At 37.6% G+C, this 19,113-nt stretch overlaps 1 protein-coding gene across 3 annotated transcripts in view; it reads left to right on the top strand.

Annotated features, from left to right (window-relative positions):
* SIPA1L2 (signal induced proliferation associated 1 like 2) overlaps positions 1-19,113 on the top strand; it is a 127,640-nt gene that overhangs the window by 27,896 nt on the left and 80,631 nt on the right. The gene's annotated exons all lie outside the window — the stretch shown is intronic.

The raw sequence follows: 19,113 nt of genomic DNA, 5'->3' as shown, positions 1-19,113 counted from the left end.
CCTAATATCCTACCAAAACCTGCCCTCTTTCAGTTTGAAGCCATTCCCCCTTGTCTTATCATTGCATGCCCTTGTAAAAGTCCCTCTCTGGCACTATTGTTGTCCCCTTTGGATACTGGAAGGCTGTTATAAGGTGTCCCCAGAGCCTTCTCTTCTTCAGGCTGAACAAAACCTGTCTTCAGAGGAAGTTCAGCCTTTTTTTTGAAATCTGTAACTTTGCAGATTGCCTCTCATTAATATTAGTGTATGGTACAATCAATATTATACAGCTGTTACTATACAGAAGGACTATTGTGTTCCTTAATGCATCAGATAAACCAAAAATAAAATCATGGTTTTGGTGATTTGGAAATTCTTAGCTTGGTTGTCCTCTCAAGAAGAGCTACTATGACCAGAAATAGACACTAGCATAGTGGGATGAAAGAATGTCCTTTGTAAGTGCTAATTTAGCTGCTTGTAGACAATCCCGAGCCTCCAGTCACCAAAAATCATGACATCTACATGTTTTCTGCACCAGGAATCAGGAGTTGCCATTATCATTCTATGCCTCCTATCTCTACAAACTCCTTGATCTAGTTCAACTGGATTGGTTTTAGTTCTAGGGTATGGCTCAGGCTTAGAAATACTTCGTGTTGGCTGAACACAGTCTGTCATCTAAAGACATTCAGTATAGTAGTTTTCTGTCTCTATCATATTTCTGACACCAGTAAAACTTTTAACTTTCATTTCCAACTACATATTGTTTCAAGGAGGAAAAAGAAGTCTGAAACAAGAATTAAAATATGTCTCAAATTGATTATGCGTTCAGAGATTTGTAAGAAGTAAGATAACTACTTTTTGTCAATCTATTCAAAGAACCATAGATTTAGGAGCCTGAATAATTGATCCTCCTTGCCATGTTTGCCATGTGCTTTCATGCAGGAGAAAAATTGAACTTTCTCTCCAGCCACCTGAGCCCCTCAGCCCTCCGTGTGCTACAGCAGTTAAACTGGGTGGATGCTCAATAGCTGTGTTGCTGTTTATCAGATTTTAAGTGGCTCCCTTTGCTCACATCAGGTTAATAGTCTTTTTCCCCTTCTCACCTGAGACTCCATTTTTTCAATAAATGGTCAGTTCTGTAATACAAAATAAGATCACCACACTCCTGTGTTACTGAGCCTGATGAAGCTCTGCTTTATTAATGGCAGTGTAGAACATATCTCTGAAAATCTTATCTACTACTTTTCTTATAAACAATGTGTTTTGTTTTGGAAATAGACTGAGAGGACAATATTGTAGCATATTTTGTATTATGTGTTGTCAATAATATCTTCATTTGAATAATGCTACTGTAGTAAAAGAGAACTTTACACTAGTACTTCTAGTCTAGAATTGTGTGCTAACCACTTCTAGTATTGCATTTGCTTTATCTTTTGGCTGTACAGTTGGCCAATGCATAGCAGATGTTAAAAGAGATCTGGAAGAAGCTATTTTGGTTCCTAAAGGCAGGGAGCCAAAAAAATATCTTTGCTATGTTATGTTTCTCTGCACTGTGCTACACCAAGTCTGTAGTTCTGGAAAGATTTATTGATTTATTTGGATCTTTCCATTTAGCTTACTGGAGCTTGGAAAGAAGTAGGACTCACTCACCTCTTCAAATGCTATATCACTCTAAATAATAAAGAGATAACAGTAAGAAGCACAAGTTGGCTACTTGTGAAAGCATTAGTGAGGTCCTCCAAAATAGAAGTCAAAGTAAAATAGCATGCGTGTTAATAAAATGGAAGAGCTTACTAATGTGAATTTTGGGGTAGCTGTTTTGGAGAGGGAATAGGAGGGACAAAAGAGGGAGTATTGGCAGGTTGGGTAGGACAGTTAGGATCAAGAACTGTAGAGTGATAAGTCTTAGAAGAAAAAGAGGCAGCTAATTAAAAAAAAAAATGGGAGAAGCTAGTATTCAATTTTCTTTCCCTAGCCCTCAGCAAAAGTAGGACGTATTTTCTCTTTGAGGAAGAGGCTGATGTGCCACTGGTGTTTACTAAACAGATGTAAGAACAACAAATGCCTTAATAATCAAACAAAAAGAATTGAAAGAAAGTTGTTGGGAGGGAGGGGGGAAATTCGGATGCATTCCATCCTGATTCCTTAATTAATGTAACCTAATTTATTTCAGTAAAATGATTTGTGTATTATTGTTTTATACAAAGTAAAGGATTACAGTAAATTATCTTAATTGAAATCCTTTGTTTCTGGCTCATGCAGAAAAAGACTTCTATAAAATATTTGAAATAATTAAGAATTAATGCAAATACTTTTGAAGACAAACTGCAGAATGGGTCAAAAACATCCTATGAGTTTGTTTCTGGTTAGTGCTGCAACTGTGCAGGATGAGTGAGAAACTTGGAAAAAAGAGTTATGCATTTGTGAAGGAGAGACTTCTCAGAAAATTGGAGAAACAGAGCATGGAACAACATGGCTAAATGAGAAATGATAAAAATTCAAGAATTTGAAAATGGTTCAGGGAGAGCTAAAACCATTCTGGAATTAAAGCTGGTGAAGAATGTGAAGGGTAACAAAAAGCCTGTTGGAAGTACATAAGGAGTAGAAGGAATGCTAGGGAAAACGTGAGCCCACTGATAGTGGGGTAGGGGATCTGGTGACAACAGATCCCAAAAAGCCTGAAGTGTTCAACACAGTTTTCACTTCAGCCCTCACTGGTAAGACTGGCCTTCCAGAATCCCAGACAGTGTGGAGCAAGGAAGACTTACCCTCACTAGAGGGTTGTAGCGGGTTGAGTTCGAAACCGGGCAGAAACACCAATTAAATGTAGTGGTTTTGGTTCAAAATATTCATTACTTACTTATTTTCCTTCTGTGAGATAAGAATTAGGAGAAAAGCAAAGCAGGCACAAACCTTAAACAGTTGCAGTACAATGAAAGAGTTTTATTACTAATAGAATTAAAAGTAAAAAGACAATAACAAAACAAAATTAAAGCAAAATCCCCCCCCCCCCCCCCCCCTCCAGCCAGCACTTCTCTCCTTTTATCTAGCTCACACAAGGGATAACAGAACATGGGATGTTAGTCAGTGTTCCAGTTCTTGAAAAGTCTCTCTCTTATGCTTAAGGGAAAAAAGGGTTTTTCCTTCAGTTGCACGTGGTTCCCAAACTGCCACCAACAGCAGATCCGCCCGGAAACAAACAATCTGCTGTGTGTAGAACATCTCTCCCATGAAAAATCTCACAGTTCCTTCACACTGCAAAACATGGGCCATCACATGGGGTTATTCATCTTTTTAAGGATAAGTTCTTTTGGCCTGCACACAAAGGCTCTTCTTCGCCACAAGTCTCTAACAGCCTCTTACTACTATATAGCCTGGCATTGGCATTCTTCACAATCTTCACAGGCACACGAAGATACTCCATCCCCCCATGTTCTTCAAATGGATTAAAGAGACAAACAGTTTGTGGTATTACAGTTTCTTACCACGGCATGCAAGAAGGTTTCTTTTAAGCTGCCCGCCAGAATCGCGGCCCCGCCCTCTTTTCTCCCAGTCGCCATGCTCAGCTCTGTCCCACGGGACTCACTTCTCTTTCTCTCTGACTCTGACGCCGCCATGCTGAAGGGTGTTCTTGTTCAGCTTTACGGTGGGGAAAAGCCTCGCTCCCTTTGTGCTGCTGGCTGCGTGGTGTCTTCTTCAGTTTCAGCACGAAGTGTGCTGGCTGCAGACAGGAGGCTCTGCCGGCTCCCGCTGGCTCCGCCGGCCCCGCGTGGAGAGGAGAGGGACCCGCCGGTCCCCAGAAGCCGCGCTGGATGGGTTTAGCTGTGAGCAGTCCATGGCTGGTTTTAGCTGTGAGCAGTCCATGGCTGGTTTTAGCTGCCTGTGGCTCTGGGGCAGCCCCCCCCAGCCACCCAGGGTCCGTGCCACAGCGTTGGGAAAGGGGGAAAGGGGCAGTGGCCCCGGCCCGGCCCGGCGGGGCTGGGAGGCTCCGAGCTGCCCCCACCTCCCAGCAAGCGAGCTCCGACCAAAAGGGGAGTCCCGCCTTTCTGTGCGGTTTAAATATGTAAATTGTGAGAAGCGTAATTGGTCTTAAAGACTGTCCATCAACTCAGGGTCAACCCAATACAAGGGTGAATAAATTAAGGGATATTTAAACAAACTGAGCATAAAGGAGTCCATGGGACTTGATAGAATGCACCCATGAATACTGATGGAGCTGACTGATGTCAGTGTGAGGGCACTCTTGATTTTCTTCAAAAGGTCATGTGGAGAGGTTCCTGAGGACTGGAAAAAACTCTGTCCAAGGAGAGTCTGGGGAAGTACAGATAAAGAAACCTTGCTTGTCCCTGTGAAGGTGATAGAGCAAGTGATCCTGGAAGGTATTTCCAGATACATGGAGGACAAGAATATGACTGGGAGTAGTGAGCATGAATTTAGGCGTGGTAAGTCCTGCTTAACCCATCTGATACTCTTCTATGATGAAATGGCTGGCTTGGCTGGCTTGGTGGATGAAGGGAGATGGCCTTGATAGATGAACAGTGAGATAGACTGAAAGCTGGCTCAACTGCCAGGCTTAGAGGGTTGTGATCAGCAGCACTAGCTCCAGTGGCTCGCCAGTGGTATACCGTAGGGACCAATACTGGGTTCAACACTGTCTAATGTGTTTGTTCAGTGACCCTGTTTCTGGGACTGAGCACACCCTCAGCAAGTTTCCTGATGATACAAAACCAGGAGGAGTGTTTGATATCCCAGGTTGTTGGGATGCCATCCAGAGGGACCTCAACAAGATGAAGAGTGGGCAGACGACAACATTCCTAGTTCAAAAAAGGACAATGCCAGTTCCTGCAGCTGAGGAGAAATGACCCCAAGAACCAGCATGTACTGGAGGGCAGCCACCTGCAAAGAGCACTGCAGAAAAAGACCTGGAGATTTGGGAGGACAGCAAGCTGAGCATGAGCCAGCAAAGTGTCCTTGCAGCAGCACTGGCAAGGCCACACCTGGAAAGCTGTGTGCAGTCCTGGGTTTCCCAGTACAAGAGAGATAAGGACATATTGGAGAGCATCCAGTGTAGGTCACAAAGAAGGTTAAGGGATTGGAGCATTTTTCATACAGTGAGATGCTCAGTGAGCTGGAACTATTTGGCCTAGAGAAGGCTCAGGAGGATCTCATCAGTGTATAAATTCTTGAAGGGAGGGTGAAAAGTGGACAGAGCCAGGCTCTTTTCATTGGTGCCCAGTGAGAGGACAAGAGGCCATGAGTGTAATTTGAAATACACAAAATTCCATCTGAACACGAGAAAAGGCTTCTACTATGAGGATGGTTGGGGTCTGGAACCATCTCACAGGAGAGGTTGTGGATTCTCCATCTTTGAAGATATTTAAAACCTGACTGGACATAGCCATGAGCAGCTAATCTATCTGAACCAGCCTGAGAAGGGGAGTTGGGGTGGAAAATCTCCAGTGGTCCCTTCCAATCTCAAAGACTCTGTGTGATTCTGAGAACATAGGAAATGGGAAGAAATTGATGTATGTTTTGCAAGCAGGAAAAAAGCTTGAACATATTGATAAATTTCATTAATTAAAAGACTAAGTCAAGGTCACCTGCAGCTCTTTCTTAATCAAGTTGTCGAGAAAATGCTCAGGTTGTTCATTCCTTGGTTAGTGAGCTTAGGTAGCAGGGCAATAGACATCAGAATATTTTTCAGGCCCAGTTAATCAGGAGGGGAAAAGATTTAATGAGGTTTTAGAAGCATTTTTCATGGTCAAAACTGATTGTCTAAAAAAATCTATGAGAGCTTTGAATATTGTGAAACTTACTATGCTGTAATATTTTCTATCCTGTCTATCCAAGGTCTAAATTTTTGTATTCAATAATCAAATTCAGTAAATTTGAGTCAAATTCAGTAAAAATTGTAATCAAATTCAGTAAATTTGAGTCTTAAAATATTGATAATATGATACAGATGACCTCTTGCTATATTTGATCTTCTCTTGGGTAGCCTGTCACATCCACTCCTATCTAAAAAATGCAGACAGCTTAAAATAATCTCTTGCAGGCTGACCTGGTCTGGTTATTAACCCAAAACACTCTGAGCCCTGTCTGTTTGCAGAGTTGAGGGAGGAGGAGGGGGCAAGAAGCGAGGAAGCATCTAGTTTCAAAAATAGAAACCTCACAAGTACTCTAATTATCTTTTATGGTCCTCTAAAGAGCTATTCATTTGCTGTGAATATCATTCAAATACTTTGTAGTTCTTAGCTGTTAGGGCTTTATTTTTGCAATTTTTTTCTTTTGTTTTGCCATCTCACTCCTGTCATTTAGCCTAGTAACCTGCTTTGCTGCCTTGTCAAATTCTTCCCTGTGAATGGAGTGTGTACTCTCTCTTGTATGGCGGCCTGTGAAGAGAGGGAAGGAGGAATACAAACTTTTCCCAGGTCCTCCACTTCATCTAGTGTCTGTTTGTATAACAGGTTTTCTGTTTTATCTTACTGCAAGTATGGGAAAGTGAAATAGATGGGAAGAAATCATACTTTAAAAATAAATAAAAAGAAAAATTTTTTTCCTGAAATTTCTTGAGGTTTTTTGGTCATATTTAAGACCAGGGATGTTAACTGCTTTGAACAGCTTCAGGAAGGGCGGGGCTATATGCCATCAAATGCTGAAGATCAAAGTCAACTGCAGCAGCAAAGTTTTCTCAAAAATATAAACTAAATTTGTAAACATTTTTTGAAGTGGTTATTTCTAAGGGGGATGGGAACACATATTTCCAGTTCATGTATGGTTTGTTAAGCATATACACTAACTCCTTAGAAGAAAAGAGAAGTTGAGGCATTTCTGTATGTGACATCCTTCCTTTTGTCATTTGCCTCTTGGAGATTATAGAAAAGTCATCTTTGTTATTGTTAATGATGATAACAGCTAATTATGTTTAGGTGACTGACAGATTAGATAGACTATTTCTACTTTGCTTTTTTTTATTTTTCAGTTGGCTCCAAATCACCATCCACAGACATTTACTTGATTTCCCTTACTTTGGGATGGATGTTATTGCTTATCCTGTTCAGAAACCAGATAGAAAGAATGTGACTTTGATTTTTGGCTCTATTTTTATCTTTCCCTAAAGTGGGATTATTTTTTTTTTTTTTTAAGAAGAGACTGTTTAGAAATTTCTTCCTGCATAATTTTGGAATTTAGAATACACCTGTAAATTGATTTCTTTGGGGGTTTTTTTTGCCTGTTTTTTTTCTCTTTGGCAAGCCTTCTTTTTAGAATTTTGAAGGTTGGAGTGGGCTGCAGGTTCAAGTCAAAACTATTTTCTAAGTACAGATAAACTGAGGGTATAGTCCAGCCCTTTTGCTTTACATATGCTAATTATTAGATAACATTTGGCAGTTGGTAGCTTTGTCTAAGCAGGAGGAAGAGTGTGGATTATATGACAGCTGAATGCATTTCAACTAACTTTGTCTCTAGGGCAGCTGGAATTTACAGTACTTTTAGATTTAGTAAGGTAAACTAAGGTTCTCTCTTACTTTGCATTTGATACAGTTTGGCTTAGAAACAGTGTTCTTAAACTAGAAAAAAATAATTGAAATACTTTGTTTTTCGCAACTGAGTTAGTGTTTGCAAACATGATAGATTTCAAATTAATGTCGTATGGTATTATTGGATGAAGTAGGAAGGAAATTTGCTCTATCATAGGATTATTACCACTATAAGGAGTTGCTGGAATGACGTTTTGTGTAGCCAAAAACTTAAAATGGAGTTTATTTTTTAATTGATTTTTTTGGGGGGTTTTAGCAGAGTATCTCTTTAAAGAAGTAATTGTAAAAATATAAAAATTGACAAACTGCATACTGAAATTATATTGTAGTTGACAAGTGTGTTTAATGAAGATGATTTTTGCCTTGAACCTCCATGTTTGTATTCCTGTTGCCCTTGTATTTTTTTGGTGTTAAGTTCACACAGGAAACTAAAATAGAGCTCTCCATTGTTTTAGGTGTGTGTGTACTATGAGGTTGTGTGCATAGCTTCTAGAACTGCGTTCTAAAGCAATTGTTTCATTGTGGGAAGCTTCGGGTTTCCTGGTCTCTAATCTCTTTTCTTTGTGAATATCAAGGTGAAGTGAGTGATGTAGTATTAATGCTCCGCTCCTCTGGCTGATTTGAAATTATTTTGGTTTTTTTTTTTCATCTTTTACTGTAGTGCTGCGTGAAAAAATCTTGACTAAACTGGGTTGCATTATTTATTTGTTTGTTTAGCTTTCTTTTGAGATAAAAATCAGTTTCTCATACTAACCCCTCAGTGCTGGCCATAAGATCAATGGATGGGTGATGAGGTGGAGAGAAGGTTTTCCCCACCTTCTTCCAGCTCTGTGCCTCAAATATTAACATACAGCTTAGGTTTTCTAACTGACAGATTTAGTTTTTTAAATTATTCTTATTGACTTCTAAGTGTTAGCTGGGACTGGAATATACTTCCTGTCTCCTTTCAGCCCTTGATAAGCATGCTGATTTGCATGCAAACAGCAACCCCCATTTCTTAGATTCAGTTGTTACCACCCTGATGCTCTGTCCTTTTTACATGGTGTGTTTCCTTAAGTATTCAGCCCAGAAACTGCCCAACTATGTTTCGTACGCTGGTCAGTGAAGATTTTACTAAAAACCCTTTTTTACTTGTCTTCTCTAGGTAGCAGAAGCAGAGCTTAGTACAGTGTAAACAGATGTTTCTCTATTTATGTTTAAATTACAGAATGTTGTCAAATTATCTTGTTTCATAGCACTGGAAAGACACAGGCTCTGGAAAAAAGACCTTAGTGGTATCCCATACCTTCTGTGAAGGCTGTCTGTATAATGGATTGGGGGTGAGTGGTTGGGGGTTTTTTAAGCACTTTTAGTTTGTGTCAGTTTATAAAAACTGTCTTTACAAAACCAGGACAGAGGCGTCCACATGTATTCTATGGATGAATCTCTGTAGTGTATGATTCATACTTGCTTTATTCTGTAACATGCTACCTTCTTTATTCAACTGTTATGAAATCTGCTCATTAATTGAATCAGAAGACATCTGGTTTTGATACTGATTCATGTTTAAAAAAATCTTTCGTTTGACTATATATGTGGTCTGTCAAGTGGTATTCATTCCGTCTCTGGAAGCAAAGATTTCCAGTAAAGTGCGTCCTACGTGTCCATTGCCCAGACTCAGGATCTGCTTTTGTTGTATTGTCTGTAATTATTAGATGTTGATTATAGCTAGAGCTGTGAAGATTTTTTGGTTTTCCTATTACGTGAATAATTTAGTTTCTAAGTGTTCCTGTATTTGGTGAGGGTGGAGGATGCAAACTTTTGTCTAGATGCCTTCCCACTTCATACTAGCCAGTTGCTCCCTAGTTTCAGTATTTCACTGGCACATAGATTGCTGAGGTTCCATTTAGTAGATATTTTTTCACTAAGATTTAATTTACTTTCCTATGTTAAATAGAGATGTTAGAGCTTATTTCTTGTGGGAATCTTGATGATATTGCAACAAAACAGCAATGCGTAGTTAAAAATGTTACGTAGAAGGCAAGCTGTATACTGAACAGACTGTACTCATGTTTAATTAATAAAATAACCTTTTTTCTAAAAACGAAAGTCAAATACCCCTCCCCCCCAAAAAGCAAACCAACCAACCCACAAACAAAAAGACCCAACACAAAACCCGACCCAAACAGTAACAAATCAAACTCAAATTTGTATCCTTCTCTGAGTATTTCAGGCTAGGGAGATGTTGACTGTGTTGTACTGTGTAGCAATATTGGATAATTTTTCCTGTATTTGTAACTTCGTTCTACAGTTTCCACAAAGCTGCTTTTCTCCAGTGGACTCAGAATTTTTATGTTAATGTGTACTCTTTCCCCAGTTACTTCACACTGTCACTGGGGTTCTGTGGAGTTCAGTGGAAATAATGCCTGTCTTGTTTAGCTTAAGCACAGTATGCTACTATAGTAGTTTCACCCAACTTTTTTTTTTATGTGCAAAGCGGTTTGCATCATGCATTGAATCCTTTCTCATTCGAATGTGGAGAGTTATTGTGTGTGTAAGAACAATTAATTGTACATCAGCAAATTGAATTCAATTTTTGAGTGTTTAATAACGTGCTTTTTTCTTTGTTACAAATGTTGCTGATATCTGCTCGAAAAACTAGGTTTATTAAAATTTATTTAAAATTAAGAGATTCAGCAAATGCTCCCTAGAGTTATAACTTGTTTGAGAACCAAATGTAAAAAGAACTCTTACATTAAGATGCTTTCTCCAGCCTCTGGAGTAGGGGGAAACATAGTGATGAAGAATGAGGAAAAAGCTGAGGTACTTAATGCCTTCTTTGCCTCACTCTTTAATAGCAAGACCAGTTGTTCTTCGGGTACCCTGAAGAACAGAGACAAGCTTGAAGACATAGATGAGGAAAAGCATGAAGCCCCTGTAATCCAAGGGAAAATGGTCACACAGTTTTCAAGGAGGATGTGGCAAAATAATCTGCCATTTTCATTTTAGCTTCAAGATGAGTTCTGGCATTAATGAAATACTTCAGTCAAGAGCAGGTATTTGTTATTCTTGATATAAGTGTTTTGGGGTTGTTTTTCCTCGTACATGTTCCCTTTGTTTGAGTTATTTCATGGCTTTGATATGTATCTTTGAAGTTTCTAAGTAGCAGCCTGTGTTTAAACTCAAATATTAACACCTTCAAGTAGCTTTAACGAGTTTATGAGGGTATTTAATTATTAGCTTTTTTTAAAGCAAAGGTTATACATTTGTTATATTTCTTCTAAAAATAATAGCTGAAAAATGAAAAAGACTATTAAAAAATAATTCTAGTTTTAAAAAGTATTATATAGTACCACAAAGGCTACTATGTATTCTGTCTCCCTTTTTATCATCATGTCTTAGTTTATCAATACTAAAATAATTTGTGATCTTTAGGATCTTATTTGTTTGCTTATTTTTGTAATTGACAGGGTTGATGACAGAGTATTTGCTGAAGGGTTTTGTTCATTGGAATCTTCTCTAGGCTATTGTTTGAGCTAGATAATTTGCTGACTTTAAGAACATATTGAAGTACATATTTGTTTTGCCTTGGTTTTGACAGGAGGTGGAGGAATGGATTATCACCTAAGAGTAACACATGGTATTAACTGTTGAGCGTAGGTACAGACCCTTCTTATTCAGAGGAAAAGAAGCATCTAAATAGTCATAGAGCACAGTGAACATTTAAAGAGAAATCCCATAGCTTTCCTAGTCTCCTGGGAAGGATAAAGGAAACCGAGGTAACTGATACTAGTACTGTTGTACAGTGTCTCAGCTGACTGACTTGGATACCAAAGAGATGTGTCTTGGGAGAAAAGAAAGGACTGATGATACTTTGGGAAGATACTAAGGAGAAGGAAAAATATTGAGATAAAGGAAGTGACAGTAGAGGAGCAATAGTGATATCAAAAAGGACAAAACATTCAGAGAGGGAATGAATAGTAAAATGGCAGAATTCAATAAACCCTGAAGTATTTCTAGATGAGAAGGCTACAGCAAAGATGTGCTTTTAAAGTCAGATGAACTTAAATGGTGTGTTGGAAAGCTGGACTTTTGTCAGACTAGCAGACCTTGGAAAGGACAAGGAAAAGGATATTTATAAAAGAGGAAGAAATGGGCTTGGATGAAGACAATGATATAGGATGTTTCTTTTCCTTTCATGATGGTTTAGGAGTCTGAACTTGCCAGGACCAAACAGACCACTCCTTGACAACAGACTATTTTGAACAAGTGTTTGGTTTAATTCTGATTTTTTTCTGGATAGTTTTAGGAGTCAGTGAGCAGAAACCAATTGATTTGGGTGAAAAACAGAAAGGAGATAGAGTGGGAGCTTTTGGCTGGTGATTAGCTAAGCTGCTGGCTTTTGCCATCTCTGTAAGTGCCTGCAAATTAAATAAATGGTTGATGACAACCATTACCATCCTAACTTTGCCTAGCATCACAGTTTACCTTATTGGCCTGTTTTCATTCTGCCCAGCTATGCCTGAATGAAGGTTGTCTGTGAGCACTCTCATTCCACACCAAAGGGTGTCACGAGCCTGACACATATTCACTTGTCTGGCTTGTGCTCCTTGAGTGGAGGATGATAAACATATGGATTGAGATGGACAATATTGCATGAATTGGGTATGATTTGGTGAATATATGGCACCTAGTATATTGGAAATAGAGTAAAGAGGAAGTGAAGAAACACACTGGAATAAATGTGGGTGAGAACCACATCATGAGAGGCAAAGAATTCCTGGCGTTATGCGCCAAACACGGCATGTAGATGTACACTATCCTTGAATGGAAAGAGAACTGTACCCATACTATTTGGTTCTGAAATATAAATATGCATTAAAAAATCTTCCCAGTGAAATGGGCACAGCCTGGTTAATGGTGCTATGTGCTGAAATAGCAATTAGCGAGACTTTGGCATCGGGTTTTTTTGCTCAAGACTTGGCAGTTTTTTTATCCTCATGTACATTCATTGAGTTTAGAAAAGCTAGCTGAGCAGATTCTGTAGAAAATTATTTAAAATTAGTCACATTATGAATTGCCATAGGTAAGGATATTTTTCTTAAAGGGTCATACATAATGTTGACATGAATAGCTGTGACCTTTTTCAGCAATTCATAATTTGTTGACAAATATGCAGTCAGTCATAAAGGTTATTAGGTTATAAAGAAAATAATATTTATTTGATAATGATCTGTGTTTTGCAGAAAAATAATCTGTGGGTTTTACCGGTAAGTAGTTGAGTGTGTATAGGGAAAGAGAGGGAATGCCATTCAGGTAATTTATATGTCAAATGTGTAGCTTCTTTTATAATCTAATATGAGCTTTCTAAGAGTCAGAAACATAGCAAATGTGATTGTTCCTTTCTAAATTTGGATTTCAAAATAAATCTGTAGTTTCTATCATGCAAATATGTTGCAAAAAAGAGGGAGATATGCACTGACAGCAAGTAAAAACACAGTTCCAGAAATGTGTGGTCTGTATAAATGATATACAGTTTGTTGGCTGACCCAAAACTTTGTGCTAAATCGAAGCCAATAATGAAATTCAGAGGCAGATTTTTTTACAATGCCTACACTGCATTACTATGCCTGTGTGTGAACACTTTGGATCAGTTAATTATACCCTCCTATTTGAACGTTTTCATTTACATAAGGAGCAGAACTTGATAAATCAAATATAAAATTCAGCGTCTGATTTATTGGATGGGGCGTTATGTAATCAGAATTTTAAAAGCAAAAGTTAAAACAAAATTGGCCCTATAAAAGCAATTCATTCCAGATGAATATAAATTTAAAATTAACATTCCCCAATGCTTCCCAAAAGTGGACCACGGTTATGTTTTTCATGGTTCCTAATAGTGCTATTTCTTAGTGTGCTCAGAGACCTATTTAAAGGTAAATTACTGATTGTTGAACATTTCAGTAATTCACCTTAAAGTAAGACTTAATTTTCAAAAATTTTTGCCTTTTAGCTCTTTATCATAAAGCAGTAAAATTAGGGAGATGATGTCATCCTTATGGTGGCTTGCAGCTAAAAATCAAGAAAGGCTTATAGATATTTAATATATCTCTAACATGAAGGAATACAATATTAAATCTGCATTCCTAACCCCAGTCATGATGATGACTTTGTCTGGAAAATGCATAAATACAACAAGGAGTCTTCTTTCCAATCTAGAAAAATGAGATCTTGCCTCTCTTAGTCAAAATACTTGAAAGATGTGTTTCCACACTGTGTTTTTGAAGACAGGTTTGGGGTTTTTTCTGTTTAAAATGAAAATATGTAGCATATTTCCTCAGCAGGACAGCTCCAGAAAGTTCTCAGACATGCGCTTTAACTTAGTAGACTAAAGCAAAACTACAGATCAATGATTACACTATCTTATTGTCTGGGGTGGGTTTGGTTGTTTTTGTGTTCTGTTGTTTGTTGTTTTTTGAATTTGAGGGAGAAGCAGAAGAAGGTGTTCCATAAAGTTGACATAAAGCTTTAACAAAATTATTTTCAATTATAGCCCTCTTAAGTCTCATTGAGCACAAGCTTTTTAGCTTAACAGCAATTTGTTCCTAGATAGGATATCAAATGATCACTGAACAGATGGCAGTGACATTTTATTGCTATCAAGTTGTGCCAAGTTTGAGTGGACTGATGAAAAATGAAGAACAATATTCTGCTAACAACTCCCTCACTCCAGCTACTGTTCTTCTGTTTATATCTAGAATTATGTAAAAAGATTTTACTCACTGGAAAAAGAACTGTTACTCTACAAAGCTGTGGAACAACCAGCCTAGAGGGTGGCTGTCTCAGAGAGGCACTTTTTTGCCCAAGCTGTATTGTTCGGTGCCAGGTGTTCCAGGCCAAACTGCATGTGCTTGGAAATGTCATGTGGACACAAGTTACCAAGTTAATTGGTAACTGCCAAAATATTTTTGTGTATTTTTAATATTACTAAGTCTGTTTTCCAAATTTACAGTGTAAAATTAAGAACAAAATTGTTTTTGAGTAGACAGACTATATGAATCAAGAGCATTATGGCCACCATAGATTTCCATGTATTTTCGTTCTATATGGAACTCCTGCTCTTTTGTTTCAGAGGAGAAGGATAGAAAAAAGTGAAATCTCTGTTCTCAAATTATACCTTTTAGAAAAGGTCTTGATCAGTGATGTGAAGTGACACTTTATAGCTCTACAGTGATGCAGAAGTACCTGAGAAATTACTTGCTGACATCTGAAACTGCAGATCCTCAGTCACCTTGAAGCTAAGGTTCCAAAAACTGGCCAGTAATATTATCAGTTTATGCTACCTCACAATTCCTGCCAGTTGATAAAGAATCAAGGTCAAACTAAAACAGTTTCCATAAAGAACAATAAAGACTCATGCTCACGTTTCCTTTTCTTTAAAACTTATTTTACTTTTAATCAACCACTTCCTTCATTAATACTAAAAATAATTCAGAACTGTGATATCAGAGCCACTCTACTGCCAAATGACATGACAGAAAACCTACTTCCTGTTTCACTTTCTTGAAAACATAAGGAAGATAAATATTAGCTTTGTTTCTCTTTTTTTCTGTAGAATGTGCTTCTGTACTTTCTTCTTAGTGAACAGTTAAGGTCTCTTATCTAGAACACTAGAATGTTTTGAGCTGTCACAGGCAGTGGTTTTGGATGTTTTTTGTTGCTGTGAACTTTTGCAATGGGAGAGGTTGTTCAAATTCTCCTTTGCTTTAGCAATGAAGTGGACTCAAGCCCTTTTTTTCCTCTAGAAATGAACTAACCTGAGCTTCTAAAACTGCATTTATCTGCTTTCTGATCCCCTCTTGGCCCAGATGTTGCAACATGTTAGAAAGACTGGTGTTAGCTTTGTGTGACCCTTTCTAATAGAAAGACTCCAACAGAAATTGAAGACCCTTGGTAGACAAACTTGAGTATCATCATAGTGTTATTACAGGAAAACTCACAAAGAACATGGACATATCTTTGATATTTGGGGGGAAATATGAGGACATAGGTAAACAAAATGTGTTTAGAAAAGTTTCTCAAATCTTATTTTAATCATTGCAGTTTTTGCTCAAATTTCTATGTGCAACAGGAAATTAGATAAAATAGTATATTTAACAAGACATTGTAATTTTGTAGGCACTGAGTATTAGTGTCATATCCATATATTCCAAGGTACTGAAAGTTTTATACAGCTGATGGATATTTGAAAGATTATCTGTAAAATATATATTTTTCTACATGTGGTTTAAATGTAAAAATCTGGTGGAGGCAGCAAGGTCTGATGCAAGTAAGGATATGGAAACCTGTTGGATGACATACACATTTCTCATGAGCATGAGCAGAATGACAGTTTAACCTTTTATCACTTATTTAAAGTCCTTACATTTTATACTGCTAAAATGCCTTTTGAATGCCGGTTCCCATTGGGTAATAAAAGTCTTATTGATGGTAATGTGTCAAAACAGAAGATTTTTGGAATGAAATAGTGAGTTTTCAAGCTGTTCTGTACCTGTGACCAAAATCTATGCACCCTCTTTGACTGTCTCATTTGTTGATGGATGTACTGAGTGTGCCTTTGCTTTAGGGAGGCTCTTTCTTCCTACTTCAAAAAATTAGATGCCTTTAAAAGCTGTACACATTGGAGAGAGTATTTCTGGTAGAAGTAGCACTAGTATTGTAAGTGGTTTGCTGTTTGGAGGGGTTTGGTGATCTCTGGAGGTAAGCCCAATGTATGGGCTTGTAAGGCCATACCGTGGCATCCCAGCAGTGCTCAGGTCTGACACCACCAATGTGAACGTGGCAGGCTTAATCCATGCTCCTGCCTGAAGAGCATTTTTACTGTGAAACACAGTTATGATGGAAATATGTAAAAGAACTTTCTTGTTCTGGCTAAAATTGGCTTTGTACATTTGAAAAGCTTTCTAAAGTAGTGTTAGCATCTGAAACCTCCTTCGTGGAATGGGCGGCCTCGGCTGTTTAATGGATGTATTGTTTCATCTTTTCACTGAGTGGCTGAAAAAGCTCTAATTTGGGCCTTACTGTACTAGACTTATGAAAAGTGGAATTGCCTCATGAATTTTTGTGACATACTGACTTTGAAAAGCCAAAGCTTGCAATCTTGTTCTCTCTTTCTGAACAATATCTCCTTCCGCAGTACTTGACTCATTCAACCTCAGTGCAGCTTCTGAACCTGCTTCCAAATTTCTACCTCAGAATCTGAAGTAACAGTCAAAATGTTAGCACATCCCTACTTTCCTATCAACTTTTAATTAAAATCCATTTCTTCAGATAGGTAAGGAGGTGCCAACTCTAGTATTCCTACTGTTTTTTGGAATAATCAAAAGCAGGTGTATGCACTGTGTGGGAACAGCCTTACATACATATCCCAAAAGTGTCAGATAATTTCTGTAGAAAACACAGTGCTAGTGCATTCAGTCAGAAATTTATCTGAGCATATTTTTCAGTTAGAAATCTGTGTGTATCCATGAAGTTTTAAATTTTGAAGATTGATAATTAAGGAAATGATGTCATACAACTACTTCTAATTTTTCAATCCCATCATTCCATCTGTTGCAATTTGTTATATATTTTAAGGACAAAATTCTTAGTGTGATTTTTCTTTTTTTTCTTTTTTTTTTCATGGAATGGACAAGACATTTCTTAATATTAAGTGGGTTGCTTCTTATGGGTTTTTCCCTCTGGTTTTCTCTATGCCTGCTCTTGGCCAGAATGCTTTTCAATTGGAATTTCAATAATCATTTTGTCTGCTGATCTAGAGTTAGAAGAAATAATTTCTGATGTGACTAAGTCTGCGAAAAGGTAGAATATGTTCTTTTCTTTGTTTTAAAATAATGCAGTACTCTTCTAAATTGCTGAGTTGCTTTTTGTTTCTGCCAGTATTTTATAAGAGCTGCATAAAAGACAGTATTTGTAGTATCTGTAAATGTTTATTAAAAACTTGAAGGTAAAAAGTTTGTTTTGAAATGGAGCACATGTATGCTCCCTTCTCAACATACAAATGTGAATATGCTCCTTTCTGCACACTCTTCTGCCAGTCAGTTTACAGGTGCTGTATTTCTCTTTCAGTGTTCTCCCAATGCACATACAATTAGTTGTCCTTTTCATTGTCTTCGAATAATGCGAGCAGGCTGCACGAGTCCTGTCTTTATCTTTCTAAGCTTTGCCTCTGACAGTGGCTTGGTCCACTTGTTGTTTACCAAGTGAATTATCATAGTATTTCGCATCCTGTACAGTGGAGTCATCATATGAGGACACTGTTCCAACAGGACACAGGAGCAGTCCCTGCCTCATGGATTATGCAATTTAAATGAGAATACATGCATTCAAGCAGGAAGGGCCAACTCAAGAATCAGTGGACTTTTGATAATTTCTGAGCCTGTAGACAGTACTGTTTCTACTGAGGTTTCAGATGTTGTCCAGCTTGCTTGAGAAGACCACTGAAAATTACTTTTTTTTTGGTTGCTTTTGAGTGGAACTTGCTTCAATGCAGTGTTTCTGTATTATAACTGAAAATGAGTCATCTTTACCCTTTCAGAATAATTCATGCTTTGTCTAATGTGAACTCCTTTATTGAATAGGTTCTACTGGCTGAGGAAAAGTACATGTCATGCAAACAGATTTTTGGTCCCTTCTTTCTAAGATCTTGAACTACACTGAATATATAAAGTATTATGCAAAGTTTATTTGTGTTTATCTGCTGACTGATATTTGTTTGTATGGATCTTATGACATTCCTGTATCATTATGTGAAGACTCTTCATTCTCAAAGATGAAACTAGAATTAAAATTCTGCTTCATCAGTATTTTAAGGATAAATCTATTTTTGAGGAAGTTGTAATTACTGTGAAATGTTGGAGGAACAGGCATAAGTACTTCTAAATTCTTGAAAGCAGGGAAATGTCTTAGAATCATCCAGTCTGACATACTATGTAAATTACATTCTGAATGTCTTTTTAGTCTCCAAGTAGAAACCAGATTATTTAATACTTATTAAGTAGGGTTCTTTTTTTGTTATTCCTGCCCTTTGACACCTAGGTTCTTGAATGGAAAGAATGAAAGGAAGCAAAGAGAGTTTGGGCTATGTGGGTTTTTTTTAAATTTTCATTGATATCAGAATTTGACTGATATATATATAACTTCTATTTGCAATTGTTAAAGACTGCCCAAAAAATGGTATTGGTTAACAATAATAATAATTTATGGGTAATTTGGTGCCTTCCTCCTGCCTATCCCCTACCCCTGGAATAATTCGTGGTCAGTGCTTCTTTTCAACCCTTTCCTGGAACAATTCTTTGGTCTAGGACTTCCTGTTAAAATGTTTCCTTTATACTTCATTAATTAAGTTATGTTGTAGGCTTTACTGTATTTTAAGTTTCATAATTTCAGTTAAAAGTAACTGAACTGAATTGGAAGAATGCAAATGAAAGATACTCAGTGTGTTTGTCAGTGGCAGTTTTGCTATTGTTAAAACTCTGGTACTTTACATGGTTCAACCTGAATAAGATACAGCTTCATTTCCATTTTCTTAGTTGAACTGTGCATAACAGCTGTAAGA

The sequence above is a fragment of the Coloeus monedula genome, assembly GCF_965178545.1.
Source record: "Coloeus monedula genome assembly, chromosome: 2".
Classification (NCBI taxonomy): domain Eukaryota; kingdom Metazoa; phylum Chordata; class Aves; order Passeriformes; family Corvidae; genus Coloeus; species Coloeus monedula.
The sequence above is the reverse complement of the archived record's forward strand: the minus strand, read 5'-3'. Positions and strand labels throughout refer to the sequence as shown.